Source organism: Glycine soja, chromosome 1 (genome assembly GCF_004193775.1).
Source record: "Glycine soja cultivar W05 chromosome 1, ASM419377v2, whole genome shotgun sequence".
NCBI classification, from domain to species: domain Eukaryota; kingdom Viridiplantae; phylum Streptophyta; class Magnoliopsida; order Fabales; family Fabaceae; genus Glycine; species Glycine soja.
In genome coordinates, this window is record NC_041002.1 from 40,723,169 (window position 1) to 40,736,878 (window position 13,710).

The following is a 13,710-nucleotide window of genomic DNA, read 5'->3' on the forward strand; positions in this document are numbered from 1 at the left end:
TCAAATACTACGACTAACTTATGCTAATTTTGCGACAAGGACAACTCGTCTTCCATTTTCGGTACAGGTTTACTGAAAACAGCTAAAATTTTTATTGGCCCAATCTTTTTCAAGTAGTTAGACTTAATCAACACCTTCATCACGTCATCGTTGGTTTTGAGTTCAATTATTTCAAATTTTAACTTTTTATGAATACTCATGGTGATTTGGTTTCCGAAAAAACAATCGCCTTACCATTTGTGTTTCATGAATACCATAAGGGGGAATCCCAGTAGGCACAACTTGCTTGATCAAATGCTTCAGTTCATCCATGGTACGTCTGGTGGGAATGTCAAACTTTTTAGGATTTTTTCCTGTGAACGAGTAACCAACAAACTCATTTTGGCGTGACATGTTCCACCTCCCATTGTAATATAGCAGGGCATCATGAGTAGGGGTCATAGTAGCTTGAAGTAAGTTTAAAATACCATCTGGGGTTCTAGCAATGCTACATAATAACTCAACCGGACCAACAAACAAAAATTCATGATTACACATTATCATTGTGTTAACATCAGCATCATCTTTCAGTTGCATACATTGAAACCGAAATTGATTACCTGCATATGTGAAAGGCTGTCGGTAGTAAATTTCATCCAAAAATTGTTTGTTGGTTAGCTTAAGGGTATTGTGTATTCTGGTTTTTAACGTTTAAAAATCACACCCATTAGGTACTCGAATGGGAACTGGAGTGGAAGTTTGAAAGGAAACACCATTGTCGTTGTGAACAATGGATCCATTTGGAAAAATAAAACCTAATGTGGAGTTCACAACTGTATGACTGCTTGTGGTTTTTTACAGTGTTAGGCTATGTCATATATATAGATGAGTTTTAATATCAGTGCTGCATTTTTTAAAGATTAAAAATACGCATGCACATGCTTTCTGTATGTGTTGTCAACTACACCAATGATGTGACATGCTTTAGCTTGCATCAGATCTGCATGTGTAGTCATGCTGTGCAGAGTCCTTTCACGCGCTTTATGTTAATGCAAACAACAATTTATCATACACGTTTTTTCACAATGTGTTGTCAACTCAGACAACGATATATCATACATGCTTTTTAGAATTAAGTAATAATTTTGTTGTGGACGTAACAAATAAATGTGAATATCCAATTCAAATTGATCAGTCATTATAAATTACATGTTCAATCATCATTTATGTCAACATAGTCTCTCTTGAACATCATGAAGCTCTTGTAATGCTGCATTATGCTAATATATGGATTGGGCCACGACTTCGCCTGCGGATGACAATTGCTAGACCATAACAATGCTACAGACGGTAAGGGACAACGTTCTTTTAAATAAACCTATTGTACATGCGAAAAAAGTGTTAACTCAATCCTACAAATCTCATTGCATAAATATATAAAAAAAAACACTTCATATCTACAATATACCTCAACAAAATGATTGTCATACACATGACCGATACAAATTATACGATGTAATGAAGAATTTGCCAGCGATTGACTTCTAAGAGGAAAGAATGTTGTGCTTTGTTGTTTAGACAAGGATACAACAATTACGTTATACCTTGATGCAATGACATGTCCCATGTCCGTTATATCCATCCACTTATCCATAGTCACCTGAATGAAACAAATATACACGTCAAACTTAATTTCAAAGTAAAGTCGTAAAAATCAAATACATAAATTACATACCTTGGTTAACCCATCAACAAGTAGTGACATCCTAAATTCCTCAAATCTCTCCGTGCCACCAAAGAGCTTGATATAGTCTTATGAGAATTTGGAAAGTTCTTTAAGCAGATGGTTGCGGACAACCGACCAAGAGTCTTGACCCATACCTAATAAACCGGCAACCGACCGATATCCACAGTTACCATCAGCTTTGACATCAACAATCTTATCAATGAAGTCGTGCATAAATGGCTGAAACTGGTCCAGCATGGGCATCACCGTTGTTCGATTCGGTTGCTCAGAGGATGATGCAGTACGCCTCACCGACGAATTGCTATTTTACATAGATTCAACGGCATCTACATACTCCCAGTAAGATGGATCGCGCTTTGTTGACCTTGGGTTTCTGCTCATAGCTTTCTTCGATGCCCCCTTTGTGTTAACCTTTTCTAGAGGAGGACACATCGAATTCTGATCAAGGCATGCAATTTCCCAAAGTTTAGTCTTCAGAGTAAACTTGCCACAAACATCAAGTTCTTCGAATCTTTTAGATATTGTTTCCATTACTTCCTTGATGCTCACCTCGGGCTCAGATAACCCTTGGTCTGAAAAACTAAGTCTCCTCCAGAACATATGGATTGAATCTAGTAGGCTGCAACCACTAACATATTTGGATAGCTCACAAGCACAAGAAAGACCAAGCGTGGTTCTCACCATGCAACCACAACTTGAGGGATTCTTTCCAGCATAGTCAACACGCTCTAATTCAGCAGCAATTTGATTTAAAGCATACCTTGAAATCATTCCAAGAAGCCTCCTGTATAAGGTTTTTTTGAACACATGCCCAACGACATGTGTACTTGTTACAAATGATGCTTTAATCTCCGTGTGCTGCAACGTAATCATGTTGTTCATGGCATCCCACACATTGCATAAGTTCCAATTCTATTTTGTAACAGTCTTTTTAAAGACGAGTGAACAGATTCAACCCTACATTTCAAATACACAAATAAAAATAAATATATACAATAATACATTTCCATAAATTTGTCAACGTTAATAGAAATAGTTGAACAGTTTCGTACCTGTTTGTTGTTGTGTTTCCTAAGTGTATCACCTTATTAGTCCAGGCGGAAAAAAATTTTTCCTTGTGTGGTATTATTCATGTTTCCTTCACATAGTCAACAAACATTGGCCAAGGTGCGCAAGCCATTTTGAACTTCTTCAGGCATTCATCAAACTGCTGTTCTGAAGGACAATCAGTCAGATATCCCCAGCAATCCATGACATAATCCCAATCATTTTTTTGCGCAATTAGTGATTTACATTTGACCTTCACATTCTTTTTTATGTGAAAGCTGCACAACAAATTTGTGCATTCAGGGAATACATCCTTCACTACATTCATCAATGCTTGGTCTCTGTCAGTGACAATAACTCCAAAGAGGGCATCACGCTTTAAAAAAAGGCCTCGAAAGCGTTGTAAAGCCCATACCAAATTATTAACGCATTCACCCTCCATATATGCAAAACCGGCAGAGAATGTCATCCCAGTCGGTGTCACCCCAACAAAATCGAGCAGTGGGAGTCTATACCGGTTTGTTTTGTAGGTGATGTCTATCAAAAACACCAAATTACATGCGTTGACTAACTTCACTGCATCAGGGTGACACCAAAAGATATCAAGAACCACGTCTTCATCCTTTATTCTATGCCAATGAATATACTGATCACGTTCAAGAAGCTTCACAGATGTTGCATTTCAAGATCGCTTCCTCTTATGGAAGAACGGAATGCACTTCTTGCATTGTATATATGTTTAATGGTCGTACAGTTATTGGCATTGTGTTCCTTCAGAGTTAGCAGAATGTTTCTTGGCTTCACCATGGACTTCGTCATATCAGTAATAAGTGTTTTTTCAGCTTTAGTCAATTGCCCCGCATATGGATGTCCAACTAATGACTTGGCCAATTCATGATTATGCACTCCACAAATCAACATCACCATCTAGCCTTCTCTTCCAACCAATGGCTTGCAACGAAGCTTGAAGGGACACCCATATTTCCTAGTACCAGTGTCTCTTCTGATAAATTCTTTTTTCCTACACCTATACTTGCCACTCCTTTCACAGCCAATTAACACAAACATAGTCCTTCCTCTACTACCTGTGTTTGTGTCCGACCTTAAAATCACCGCCATAAATCCATTTTCATGAGCAACGGATCGAGCCCACCGCAAAACATCCTCTCGACACTCAAACACCTACAAAGCAATCCACATAATTTAAGTTTTCTACCAGTATTCATTTTATTAAATTTGTGACAAAAATTAACATTATAACCTGCGAAGTATTGAACGCATCCGAACAATCAACATGTGGTTCATTCGCACCACATGCTTCTTCATTTCATAATCCATATCCGCTTGTTCAAACATTATTTCATACATCCACTCATCTTCGTCCATCTAACCAATGCAAACAAAAAATGACCATACAAAGAAATTAATAATTAAAAAAAAATGGAAACTGAATTCAAAAAACATCACACTTTAAGACACTTACGGATCAACTTGATCGGTACGTAATCTGTATGTCCGCGACACAGCCACCACCTTCTGCGTACCTCGTTTGCCGCCGCCGACCACCGCAACGCACCTTCAATTTCATCGCACCTAACCGTTCACAACGAACCCGAGACAATGCCGCACGAAAACCACAAAAACAAAGAAAAACAACGAACAAAAATGGCAGCTGCGAAGCGCAAGAAAAAAAAAAGAAGCTTTTATAAGGGAAAAAAAAGGGGGCATTTTTAGTATTTAAAATTTTGCTGGGTGTACCTAGCAGTACTCTTAATCTCATCATGGGTACTAAAGGTAGAGGATAAGCCCCTTCCAACTTGGTTGGCTATATTAGAGTTGAGAGATCAATCTCCTAATCTCTTTGTCTGGTGGTGAGGAAGGAAAGGGAGGGAATGAAAGTGAATGAGAAAAGAAAAAAGAAATACGGTGGAAATAGATTTGTTCAGTAGAATATAAAGAGAAAGAGTGAATGAGAAATGAAAAGAGAAATAGGGTGGAAATAGATTTGTTCGGTAGTAGAGAAATAGAGTAAAAATACAAAAAGAATATTTGTATTAAAGTTGCCTAGTAAGTATTTAAAAAATAAAATTATTATTATTATTTTTTAAATATGTTTTTAGTCTTAATAAAATTAGTATGTTTTGATTTTGGTGCCTATACAAAAATTTCTTTGTTTTTCATGACTCTAAAATTTTAAATTAATATTTTTAGTCTATAAAATGAGCTTGATTTTTGTTGTAAAATGTTTTTCTTTGATTTTCAATTAAAAAATAAAAATCACTAATTTTGTCCATAAAGTTCATTTTAAGATAGAAGATAAATCACATTTATTCTGGGGATCTAGTTAATTTCTGGAAGTATCACATGCTTACGTTGTACCATAGCTAGCAGGTGTCACTTGGGATGATCATTTCACCTTCTGTTATACACATGCAATTAACTCACTAAAAATATATTTAAATCTATTATTATTATTAGTATTATATAAGAAATAGAGGAACCTTAATCAATTGAGTGAATATGCAATTTAGTCCCTGAGATTGTACCCATTTTGCATATTAGTCCCTATCGTAATGCTAAATTCAAAATAGTCTCTATCTTTGCATAAGTGTTGCAAAATAGTCCTTTCGTTAAATTTTAAAGTAACGCTGTTAGTGAGGTCAATTTTAGTGTCACGTGGACTATCCAACGTGACACTAAAGGATGACGTGGCATGGCATGTGGACGTGCCTCCTAAAAGATGCCACGTCATTTGATGATAACAAAACGAGTAAATAGGCAATTTAGTCCTTGGTTTTGTACCCCTATTGCATATTAGTCCCTAACTTAATGAAAAATTCAAAATAATCCCTATCTTTTGCATAAGTGTTGCAAAATAGTCCCTAACTTAAAAGATGCCAGAAATTGTGCTTAAAGTGTCCATGCATTGCCAAGGTTGTGCCTTGACGATTTCTGGCGGCGCAGATTCCTCCTTGGATTCCTTGTCATCTTTTGATTCCTCTGATTTTTTTTCTTCTTCTTTCTTTCCTTCTTCCTCTGCTTTTTTCTCCTCCACTTTGTTTTCCTCTGGTTTTTTCTCTTCCTATTCAGAACACACAAAAAGAAATTAGAACCCGGAATGACACATTGATGGTAATTGAAGAAAAAAAAGAGGAAAAGAGAATGGTTATGCATACCTCGCCCATTGGTGTTGACGACTACAGAGATAAGGTTGTTGCTGTGGATTTTTGGTTCTTTTTATTTGTACAAGTGTGTGTGGGTTCTTTTTCGTATATATGCCTCAATTTGTTCAGAACCATCAGATTTGAAGAAGCCACTCATTCTATCATCATCAAATGACGTGGCACTAAAATTGACCTCACTAACAGTGTTACTTTAAAATTTAACGGAAGGACTATTTTGCAACACTTATGCAAAAGATAGAGACTATTTTGAATTTTTCATTAAGTTAGGGACTAATATGCAACAGGAGTACAAAGTCAGGGACTAAATTGTGAATGATTTTGAGATTGCTTTATTAACTCTTCTTGCTTCTTCTGCATTATTTTTTGTGACTGACTTCTCAGGGTTCGAAAGTTCAAACACTACGTCAGACACAAAATGAGAGGGAATGATTTGTTATATCACACTTATAATGTCCAAGGCTCGAAAGTTCTCAGAGAGAAATAGTCACACTTAATGCTGGATCAAACATGATTACATCTAAAAAAGAATATCTATGTAAAAAAAAAAGACGTATAATTGATGTCTTTCCATATTCATTTTTTTTAAGGTTCACATCTTTCTCCTTAAATTTTCACGCTACATTAACGAATCAAACAAGACTAATACTACTAGGCTGTAATTTTAACCATCTTATATATGCTAGTTTTGGTTTGTGTGAAGTGTGAACATGAACATGCATGATAAGCTTGGTCTCTATACATGGATTCAAGCCCTTGGAATCCTCTTCAACTCCAAACTTTGTCACTTGAAGCCCCCAATGGAATGTAAACACTCATGGCAAGTATAACATTAACTGATTAAGTAATAGTGACATTAACCGTCCATTGACTTGTCAATCATCAAGGAATCTACTTAGTAGACACATGCTAATTTTCTTTTGATAAACAACATCTTTAAATCCCTAGTTGTCAAGATTTAAAAACACAATTTATAAAGAAATTGCACGTGACTGCATTATTAGATGACAAGTTAATGGACTACCAATGCCCTTATTATGTCCTCATTTTCTTTTTAAGTTGTAGGAATCAAATATAGTATATGGGGATTTACAATAATTCACTCACTCTGCTCAACTAGTTAGATCCCCTGAACTTACATCCTCATTTTACATTGTTACTTTGCAATGTGAACTAAAATATGTAAAAAAAACAAAACAAAAGGCTAGAATAAAAAAACCCTCTATTTTATAAGGACCAATAAGTCATCTTTTATGTCTTTCTTAAAAAACTACTTTATAATATGATTGGAGTGCAGGTATCTTTTGATCATTTGGAATTATATTTATATATATAATATGATTTTCTTTATGACATATTTTTAATATTTTTTGTAAACAGCATCGTTTTTGTGTTTACAGTGATCGTCCTGAGATTTGAACCTAGAATTTCATGTATATACTACCTTAAATTTTCCACCACCAAACCAACACTAATGATTTACATCAAGTGTTTATCCATAGTAGTTAGGGTTTTAAAAGTTCAAAGAATAAAATTTATTATTTTCACAATTTTTTTGGATTTTATGCATCCAAACAAAGCCAAATAAATGTTAGGATTTTCCTATGTTTTATTCTCTGTATTTATCGGATTTCTTGCTTGTCACCTACTAAATCTTAACCTCCAAGAACAATTTAAATTGCTCAAAACTCAGTTATCATCATGTATGTTTCAATTGAGAATTGAAATGACTTTTTTCCTTCATTTGAATTTATAACTTCTTTTGCTCTTAAAAATATCTTCAATTGACGTTGTTTTTACTTACTAGAATTTTGATGGCATTATATTATTGGTGTTGAAAGTTCCCAACATAGTTAAGAAGGGAGACAAATTTGGAAAATTTTCACTATGCATATTTCGAATTTTCGTCTTAATTAATCTGTTATAATGCTCAAATTGTATTATTCTAAAACTAAAATGATATTTTTCCTTGTTATCAACATTCTTAGACTTGGAAAGCCCAAATTAGATTATTTGCACAACCCATGTTTGAAGATTTTGTGTGTTCTTCATATTTAAGTTCACAGTGAAGTCTAGTTAAGGTTTGAAAAACATGTATTATTTAAAACTTATTTATAGATTTGTATTGATGTAAATATTAATTGTTATTTGAGATATTGTGTATTATAAAATTAACTAGTAAAGGCATGCTCTATTCTGAACAAGACTGGGTCAAGCAGAGTGTAAATCCTTAATTTGTTCCACATGTGTTTGTCTTGTTATTGTTCTTTTTTTTTTCTTTTTTCCTTAAAATGGAGTAAGACATCGATCTCTTACTAGAATAAACTCTTTTGATTACAAGGTAAATTCCTCTAAAAAAACATTTGAGCGCCTCTTGGCTACCCTTCTAACCCGTAAACCCCAAATTCAATCACCAAACCCATAATCCTTGCTTTTGAAATCCCTCACCACTCGACTTTTCGCCAGCCACAATGAAACTGCCCTCGAAGTCTTTGTCGGAATTCCTCCCAACGTTTGTGGGGTATTATCACTAGCCCTGTGTTTAAATTGTTGGACTGTGAAAAATTGTAATAAAATCTAGGGTCTGATACTGTTGTTAAAATAATTTATGGCAAACCGAAAAAATTACTGGCTGAGTCGTGGACAATGTCGCTTTCTTTAAGACGTTTCGTGGCACTGTCAAAAATTGTGCAAGCAGACTATCAACCACGAAGTCCTCAGGATAAAACAGCTCAGATAACTGTATAAGATTCCCACTACATTGAGGGAACCTTTCTAGAATTACACCCTCTTGTATGACTTGAAAAGTCACTCTAAAGCCACCTGAAAATATGACTTGAAAAGTCACTCTAATAGCCAACCGAAAATATGACTTGAAGAGTCACTCTAATAACCAACCGAAAATTTAGAGTGACAGAAAGAAAGAGGAAGGAGTTTGCCAGAAATGCATCGGCTGAGATTTGGGAGGGAGAAAGAAAAGTTGAGAAAATGCTTCTCAACTGGGACAAGAAAAAAATGAAGAAAGGGGTTCTCTATATATAGGGAGTAAAACACTATTCAAGTGTTTACCTTGAGCGATGTGGGACTTGAAGTTTTTTTTTTCTTTTTTTTTCCCAAACTTTCACCCATTATCTCCTTTGTTCTAACAGATACAACATCATTTTGAGGACTAAATTGTTTAAATTGAGAAAGAACGTTAACCCATTGAAATGTACCAAGATACAATGAATCCGTTAATGAGATTGGAAGCAAATTGAAGTTGAAGGAAGTACATCTCAGATTCAAAGGAAGCATAGAATTTGATTAAGTTGAAAAAGGGCAAGATAATTGTAGCCACTTCAATGATACGTTTTTTTTTTCATGGGAATTACTTTAGGCTATTTTGACAAAACTAGCTTAAAGTTGAAAAGTTAGCTAGTAAAATTGAAAGTTAATTTTTTTTAATAAATTATAAGTATTCTTAAAGATAACTTATGAAGTTATTGAAAGTATAAAATGATAGAAAAGTAATAAAATCATAATTTATTTAAAAAGGATAACTAAAAAATTAGATAAATATATTAAGGATAAAAATTGAAAAAATATAAAAAGTTAGAAGTTGAGCGTTTCAAAAAATACTAAAAGTTACTAAAAAAAACTTATCTATTCAATAGTCAAACAAGTTTTCATTTAATGAAAGAGGTTAAAAACTAACCAAAATATCTTATCCAAGATAATTTTAATGAAACTTAACACCAACAATTTTCTTTCTGTTTGGGTTCAATGATATAGGAAGAAATTAAGAGAGAACAATAACTTCACCCTCGGGTGTAGGGATTTTAACTTTTTTTTTTTATACTTAGGTGGCTTTTAACAATAGAAAATTATATCAATTGATTTAAATTAAAAATTAAATTTTGCCAATAAAAATTGTCACAAAGTTACACGTCACTTGTCACATGGAGAACCCTTGTAACATAAAGTTAACAAAGAGACATTAAAATCAGATTTTTAAAAATTTGGAGAACTAAAATATACAATTTTTAGGGAAAAAATAGTCCCAAACTAAGCATCAAATTTATATTTGAGTCTAACGTTTAATTCCTATATCACTCTAATATTAAATATATTATCTTTCATAAACTAATAATTATGACAAAATTTATAAATATAAAATAGTTATTTTATAATAAAAAAGTATTGTTCGATGAAATACAATTTAAATTTGTGTGTGCCAGGTGGGGCTATTGATCATGATCCATGGTTTTCAATTATGTTGCTTTCCTAGTTTTACAAATCAAATGAATTGAGCAATTTCTCCTTCCATTTCATCCTGTATTGTCCTAAAAATGTCTTTAGATATATTTTTTCATCAGTGTGACATTGGTACGGAGTATTAATTGTGTTGATGACTAATTTTCGTCAAAAAATTTAATTGATAATCTTTTATGAAGTCTCTCCTTCTAATCATGTTTTTTTATCCACAATATTCAAATCCAAAACATTATGTAAGGATATAGAGTCTAGTATTACTTGGACCAACAACTTGTTAGTAGTGTCCTTACTTATATGAGGAGAATTCCTGTCCTAAATTTAGCTTATTTTTTAAACTTTATATATTCTTCATATTTGTGTCATACATAAATATTATTCTTTATCTATTAATTATTTTTATTTTTATTGTTTTCTATATTTTATTAATATTTCAAAAACAATAAGTACAAGATAGTGAGATACTTGTTATTATGATAACATTTTTTAAATTGAGCTTCTTAGAAATTCAAGCTGTAAGTTTTCCTTAATTTTGTTTTTATAAAATTATATGATTTGAATGAGTATTTTTTCTCTAAATATAAATATGAAGTTGTTCCAATAAATTAATAAATTCCATCATTGGTCTACTAGATTAAAGTTCAAAAACCAATAGTTAACAAAAGTTGTCCCAATGAATATTAGTCACTCCTTCCGATGGGAACAACTTCATACCAATATCATAAAAAATAAAAAAGATTCAAGTTCAAAAAAATATTGAGGTGATCATCAAAATATCCATTAGATTTTAGCTCAAATAAATATCATAGTAAGCTAAAATAGTTAAGCATATATATTAATTGTTACCATATATTTTATGTGACATGAAATCCTTACCTAATTTATTACCATAGTAAAAAAATTATTAGATAAATTTTTTGAGTTTAGAGCCCATTTGGTGGTTAGGATAAGATGGGATGAGATAGAATGTACGAACAAGATAAGAACATGAAACGATAAGAGTAAGATAAGTCTTAATCTTATTCTATGTTTGGTGTGCCCCATGATATGGATTAGATAACTATAGGGGGTGGTGGTGACAACAACAATGGTGGAGAGGATGGTGGTGGTAGTTGTGTTGATGACAATAGTGGTGGTGGTTGCACTAGCGATGATAATGGTGACGACAATGGTGGTGATGGTGGTGGTTGTGGTGACGACAATGATAGTGGTGGTAATGGTGGTTGTAGCGGCAACAATGGTGGTGAGTGGTGATCAATGGCGGACCTACATGGCTGTGAGGGTGGGCACTTGCACCCCCTCATTTTTTAAAATTCATCAAATTTGTAAATAAAATCTTATATTTTTATATTTTATTTTATCTATATTTATATAATTGAACCCACTGATTTTATTTTTTATAATTTGCACTCAGTGACTTAGGGTCTTAGATCCGCTACTGGTGGTGATAGCAATGGTAATGATGGTGGTTGCAGTAGTGACAATGGTGACAATAATGGCAATGGTGGTTACGATGACAATAATGACGGTGAGTGATGGCAACAAAGCTGCTGGTGGTTGTTATGACGGTAATGGTGATGACGGTGGTGGTGGTTGTTATGGCAGTGATGGTGGTTATGGTGACAATGGTAGAGTGGTGGTGGTAATAGTGATGACAAGGGCAATGGTAGCGGTAGTTGCTGCAGCGGTAATGACGGTGAGTGGTGGCAACGACGACGATGGTGGTGGTGGTTGTGATAGTTACATGGAAGTGTTTCTAACACTTGTAGAGGAAAAAAAATATGATCTATTTTGCATTCAAAATATACAACAATAATAAATAGAGAAAAATATATTTGTGTACCTGAATGCACGTTCTTGAAGCAACAAAATCTTTCTTCACCTAAACCAATCTTTGTTATCAACCCTTTGATGAGTGAAACCCTAAAGAACAAATTCTCTTTTAATGTCTAAAACTAGACTTAATTTTTCTAGTACGTGTGTCTAGTACTTTTTACCTCGGGTAAATACTTCTATTTACAATATTAAAGATATATGGATTTAGGTCTTTTCTCAAAGAAAAAAAGGAAATGTTTTATTTAAAATAATTTCATATCTCTTTACCTTTATAAAAATAAAAACTATCTCATATCTTTTATTTTATTTTATTTTAAGAAACTTCCTAGCATAATTAATCACATAATTAATTATGATAATTAATCACATGTTATCTTGATATGCAACAACAAAATATTATTCTTATTTTATGGACAACTTCCACATTTATAAAATAATACTCTTTTTTATATTGATTATATTATTGGTTCTAGCAAAAAATATAATAATATTTCACTAAAATATTTATTTGATTAAATTAAATTCTCTAATTTAATTATTAAATAAATTATTTTCTTTTGTAAATATTGGAACACTCATTTGTGTGTGATCCCATAGGTTAAATACTAAATCGATATTTAATTAGTTATAATTAATTTACTAATCAAGGTAGGTATCTAGGAGCACTCCTTAACGTCCATATAATATGAAGTAACATCTTTTACTTTCAAGAACCAATAAGAAACTCTTTTCTTCTTTCATTCAGTTGTCGTGATCAAGATCTTAACTCTATCATAGAGCTCAAACTCATTACCTAAAGTTGATTAATTTCTTCTTGATTAATTATTAATTCTACAAGTATTTAATCTTATCAAATATTCATTCAACTAGTGCCTCAAGACATTAGGTGTTTGAAATTAAAATATAACAAATAACTTGTTAATTACTATGATAATCTCATGCCAAAAGAAACTATTATATTTCTTCTTTAGAACTTCCTATTGACATATCAAGGTAATATTAACTATGGAGAACTCTCAATTAAATCGGTTCAATGATGACATTCACATATATAATCTATATATGCAATTTAAGAAATGAGATATATTAATCTTTATCCAATAAAGAACATTACATATATATTGATGTGTCATATTATTAATATCCTATTTACAATAATCCCTACGATCAAGAATAAATTAAAATTATAAAGGAACAATTATTTACTAAAATTGATAACATGATGGATTGAATGTTGAACACACATATTTATCTCTAATTTTAGTTTCAATTTTTAGTTTTAAAAATACACCAAATTGTTTTATTTGCTGACGTACTCAAAATTTCCTGAAGGTATGCACAAATTTGTCCAAATTTTGTTGAGGAATCGAATAATTCTTTCATTGGAAGCATTCTTTCATCCCTTTTCACAATCTCAACAATAAATTCAACCAAAATTATTATAAATTATTAACTTTAACATCTCTTGAATAAAAACTTAAAATAAACTAAGTTTATGTTGTTTTAACACAAAATAAATAATAAAAAAACTAAATAATTATTATATAATTTCAGTATATAAATCACATATAGATAATACTTATCAAGAATTTTCTAAAATACACTAAGAATCCAATCATTCAACATGATCTCTTTCTTTCAGGGGGCCTAAAAGAAATAAACTCGTTG